Genomic DNA, 6,000 nt, shown 5'->3' with positions numbered 1-6,000 from the left:
AGATGTATTAGCAACTATAGATAAATAACAACACTACTTGAGGCGATGTGAGCAAATGTTGCTTCTACGATCGAGCTCTTAGGATGAATGTATTAAATTGACCTTACCGACTAATTGGTCAGGGCTAATGAACCTCCACTCCCGAACCAAAGAAATCCTGACGAGAACACGACGTAGGACTAAATAACTAAAAGGCAGATACCATGTGGTTATCAGGCTCATGTCATTTTCATCCAGTTAACACACACGTTCTATATGTGACATGTTTTCACAGTTGTGCAGCGTTTCAGACGTGATCCTGTCACCGAGATCACAGACGTGTTAACGATGTTCCAGAGGCCGGCACGAAACCATTCAAATAATAAACCTTATATACGTAGGAAACTTTCAGAGCTCAGGTGCTCTACAAGTAAAAACTTAAAATTTGAAAGCGAACATGAAAGAATTTAGCAGATAGAGAAATTGAAAATGTTAAAAGTGAGCGAAAGAGGAAAAAACGAGATCAAATAAAACATTATAACGTGATTAAAATAGACGAGATCAGAACTGGGAGGAAGCAGACCTATAAAAATGTGTCTTTGAGAGGGACATTGTTCCAGAGAGCTGGGGGTCCTCAGAGAAACGGCCCGGTCCCCTCTGGTCCTGTGCTGGTCCTGTGGGTTGGGCGAGTCCAGAACAGTCAGCAATAAAAATCAATTTAAAATGTATTACAACCAAATATATAAAACCTAAAATCGTCATTCAAACGTTAAAGTATTTTAAAGTATTCACCGTCTGCCCTTAAAAACGTCATTCTTATGAAAAGCCCTCAGGGAAGAATGTGGGCGGCTTCCGAAGGTAATTAGTATTCACTTCTATGAAACCTACGATAAAAAAAAACAAAAACAGCCTGAGTAAATTTAAAACTTGTCATTCACTGTCATTGCCAACGATCGGAGCTGGATCTCATGTTGGAAGGACGCCTCAGATCCGTTAATTTGGTTTTGCTTGGTGGAGCAATCTCTTCATTTGCATTTTCATTAAGGACACCTTCAATTTTTTAAGATATCGCTGGGAAATGAGTCGTCTCTCGTCTGACGTTCCCTGTAGCTGCCGCACATTAAGACACGAGAGGCCGCCCGTCTCTGTGCGGGGTTCAGGGAACAGCAACAGCTCGGAGAGACAGCTCTGACCTCCAGAACAACTCCAACACGACGCCACGCTGTGAAACGGGCACATCTGCCGCCTCTGTTCTTGTTACTAAAAAGTCTATTTGAGGTTTAATATCCTCTCGTCAGCAGAGCAGGTGCAGACAGTTGAAGGGCGACGTTACGCACAGACCTCAGACGTCTGTGGTGTCTCGTCTGGGTAGTTGAATCAGTGGCAAAGGCGTATTTTTAGCTATGTGACGCGCTGCGCTTTCTTTGAGTCGCTTCACAGGCGGAACAAAACACAGATGATGGAAGTTAACTTCAATAAAAGGGTTTTGTAGCGACGAAGCGGTTCCGTCGCACTGTTTTCAATCTGTGCAGCTCGGCGTCGGGCACAATCCTCCTCTTCCACAACTGTCACGTTGAGTGATCTTGTCAATAACGAACGCAGGGAGAAATTATCATCTCATGAATTTCATCAGACTCAGGAAAAATACGCATCACGGTTGAAACGGAGAGTTTAATCCTGGAGTAATCGAGTGCAGTGAAAAGAAGTTGAAAGGTTTTTGGAAAATGTGAATAAGAAAACTGAGACACAAACAGAGAAAATGCATTATGCATCATGTGCTTTGTTAAAAAAGAAAACAGAAATACTCCAGATTGTTGGCATAAGGAGTTTTTATAAATTGTAAATATGTAAAGAGGTGAACTACAATCTTCAACTTCTTCTTTTAATTATTTATTTAAATTGCTTATTTATCTATTTCTGTCTTATTTGTTCTTGTCATTTTATGTTTCTTTCTATGCAGAAAATTAAATATGAATCTATGTTCAACTTTATCAATTTATGTCACTGAATATTTATGTTGTTTTTGTTGCCGATATTTATTTAGTTATGTTTTTCCTGCAAATTCATTTTATTTTACCTTTTAAAAAACGTTCAAAATGAATAGAACCAAACTAAGAAGTCAAAGTACAAGGACACGTGTTCGGTTCCCTTCTCTTTCAAACCCTCTCGTCTGAATCTCTATTCATTCCAGTAAAATGTTTGAGTTCACAGAAGTCATTTGATCTTGATTCAGCGACAGAAGAAGTTGTGTTGTCATTGTGAACCGGAGCTCAACATTAACACGATGCTGGAAAAGCACTCGTTCCTCTGACTGGTGAAGTCACCGCTCCAGCTTCAGTCCCACAGATTCAGATGTAACCAGTTCAGCTCCGTGCTTCACTTCGACGGTAAAAACTTTACGTTACCTCTGAACGATGCAGGTCGGACACGAGGAGACGAAAAAACCACGGAGAGAGAATCTACTCGCACAACTTCACCGATAAAATAACACAAATAACAAACTGAATGACACAAAGAGTCAGAACACAATTCAGACCACGGCCTTTCACAGGTGATCTCCTGGACATGTGGCTGCACCGAAACAAGATGGAGGACACCTGAGCAACCATGTGACCTGCATGTGAAGAACGCTCCACCCCCCTAACAGGGACATTTCAAAATAAAAGTTCACAGCAAGATGTTTCCACCTTTAATACCTAAATTAAAGGTAATAATTAAATAGAAAAACAAATTCTGTATCTGTATAGAAACAAATTAAAGCTCATTCAGAGACAGAATAATTAAATCCTCCTTCAATCATGCTCTTTAGTACGAGTGGAATTGAAGAGCAGCTTCTTTATTGATCTCGTTTGACTGTTAATGCAATTTAAATTTAACACAAACACAAATTGCTCCTGCTTTTTGCCTCAGGAAGGAGTTTTAATCTGCCGCGAGTCACCAAACATGTCCACAAGAAATCTTTTCTCTCCCAAGTGCAAATAACAAAGTTGTTGACCTGTATTTGTCTGTGATTGAACTCCGAGCTCTCCAGTTTGACTGTTTTACCTTTGTTGCTCTTTTTCTGTGGAGCCAAAGACAGTAAAAGTTCATGCAAACTTCACCACATTCATTTCATTTGTTCCCCTGCAGTGTGAGGATACACTTAGAAAATGAAGCATCAACAGTGATATCTGTTTATGGTCAAAAACCTACAAAATCCTAGGTGGAGACCAAGACTCTTTCTGAAAGTAAATGTTGTGAATTGATTTGCATTTGTTTTGTACTCCGGCTCCGACAGTGTATAACCCCCCTAGTGTTCGAACTTGAATATCCCCTGTGTCAATTCACAGATATTAGAAGAAGAATTGCCTGTCAGATGCTGTTACCCTGTTCCGTTTGTGTCGTTTACTGGATTCCAGGGGTTATTTTGTTATTTTGTGAGAGTTCCAGTTACTCCTCTTCTACCCACTTTCCCTCAATCTACTCTGTCTACTTCTGCTTCCACTGGGGATTTTCCCACGTGTACTTGAATGCAACATTTGTGCAGTTTTGTTCCATTGGGTTCATCTCAGTTTGGACTCATCTTCATAAAACAAAAGCTTTAAATCATAATTTGGACGATGGCTCGTTTCCAATCCATGACCTGTGGCTAGAACATCTGCAGCCTGACTCTAAAATCCTGTGAGAACGCTTCTTTCTGTTATAGAAATAATGTTATAGCAGCACTTTAAAGCCCTGTGGTGTAAAATAGCTGATGTTTATGTGGGGGGGGGGTGGTAATAGATAATCTTTCCTGCAGAGATAATGTGATGGAACAGTAAATATGTAAGGGTAAATGCCAAAATTGAATCACTGTTTTAGGTAATTGTGAGGTCTTGATAATCAAATATTCTTTTTTACTTTATCATAATGTGTTTTGACAGTAAGCCTATATTTCATGTCATGTCATTATATTAATGTGGACAGCATTCTATTGTCACATTGTTGGGTGATTTAAAAACATGTGATCGTGTTTTAACGTTTTTCTTTTGATCGTTAAGGTCGGCTCACTTCCTGTCTTTAGCTGCCATCAGCTAATTAGATTAATCATGGAGGATTTTCTTTGAGTCAGGAAAGTTCAACCTGAACAAACAGGCTGTCGGGCCGAGCGAGCGAGCGACGCTGCCACGATCAGAGCGATAAACGGTTTTGATCGCACATTAACAGGTTTGTGAAGAGACGGACGGTACAGATGGTTTTAAGTCAAAGAAACTTTCAGGTCTCATGATTCTACCTCACAACAAACACAGGAGATTTCCCCTCTGGTTTATAATAATTGTGCAGGTCGTCTGTTCATCTCCTTGGAGACTCAAAGTTATAGTTTTACTGCAAATTACCATCTGACGATTTTCAGTCCCACGTTCATCTGAGCAAACTGTGTCAATAAAAGAAATCTGTGTGATATCTTTTTTTTTTTTACTTTATAGCAACGAAAAATAAATCCTCCAGACTTTAATTGTTCTTTGTCTCAGCAGACAGTTGATAATAATTGCAGCTTGAGGCCCTTTGGGGGTAAATTCCGTGAATTCATCTCACTACCCAGAATTCCCTTGAAGTTATAATAGCTGTAATCAATCAAAAAAGCCACCAAATTATCAACCGATAATGAGATGGATCGTATACAGACGCAGGGAAATGAAAGTGTTTAGTGTCGGCGAAGAACAAATCCAGTGTGGCTGCAGAGGTGCAACATTCACCTCTCTAATTGGGAGGGTTTTTCTTCCTGCTCTGAGGAGTCTCTGGGCTCCTGTGAGGTGCCTGTCGGGGGGGTTCTGAAACAAAGGACTAAAGCCGAGGATAATGAAGTAAACATTGAAGATTTGCAGCTTCATGTTGGTCAAAGTCCGGCATCAGAGATTCATTTGATGGAGCTTTCATGCTGCTCATGAGCTGTGAAGAAGAAACAAAGGAGCCGTCGCTGTGGGACACTTGTTTTTTAAAGTCCTGTGAGATTTGATTGCTGGTTCACACAGAGGGACGCGTCATGGTGGGATGAGAGTCTGCAAGTTTCTATCTGAACCTCAGACCAGGTGGCTTCACTAAGCAGCACTTTAATATCTCAGAAGTTATGCTGTAAATAAACTGTCAGGCCGCTAAGATCGTAACATCACTTCTACTGCCTCCTCCATGTTAGTGGACTAAACTAAAGAATGTAATTAATTGTCATTTTCCCGTATTATCAAACTGATGTTTGTTCACGTGTTTATTATTTTTAGTTATTCGATGCTGTAAAAACAGGGGGACACGTTATGATTGACAGCTGACACTGCCTTCCAATTGGTCAAGTGTGTATTTCGGCGGGACCTCGACACTCTGGCTCCAGATGAGCGTAAGATGGCAGCGAACATATTCTGGATAATTGGGCTTCATTCTTGAACAGTGGGAGGAAGATGAGAAGCATCGTACGTCTTTATTTACAATCTGTGGTTGTACCGTACAGGTGCCAACAGATGGCGACAATGAGCTTGTCAATCCATTGTGTCCTGATGATGTCATGCAGATGTTTTGCTCAAGCTGAAACATCATTTACATCTTTGCACAAAAGCTACGGTTGCATTTGCTCCTAATGCTGCTGTGATAACAATATTGAATTCTACCATTTAATTTAAATGGTAGAATTAATCTTACAAACGGTTATTTTCCAGTATAGTTTCCTGCCTTTTCCACAACAAATCAATAAGCCTCGATGCCATTGAGGCATTTAATTCAATAAACCTCCACAGTCACTTTGCTTCCCGGCGTCGTTAAGGGCTTCTGCTGTGTATGATATAATGTTACAGCCCGAGTGCTACATGCAGACGCATTTAAATTGCAAATTGGTTTGACATGAAAAATGCAAGCCCTGCCACAGTGCGCGGCGCACGGTAACGTACCAACAAACCACACACACGGGCCTGCAGCGGCGTGCACGTCGTCTGCCTCTCTCTAATCTCCCCCTCTTTGATCACGATTACCCAGCAAACAACAGACAGTGTGTAAAGCTTCCACGCAGCCGCGACGCCT

The sequence above is a fragment of the Hippoglossus hippoglossus genome, chromosome 3 (genome assembly GCF_009819705.1).
Source record: "Hippoglossus hippoglossus isolate fHipHip1 chromosome 3, fHipHip1.pri, whole genome shotgun sequence".
NCBI classification, from domain to species: Eukaryota; Metazoa; Chordata; class Actinopteri; order Pleuronectiformes; family Pleuronectidae; genus Hippoglossus; species Hippoglossus hippoglossus.
This window is presented reverse-complemented; position numbering follows the sequence as displayed.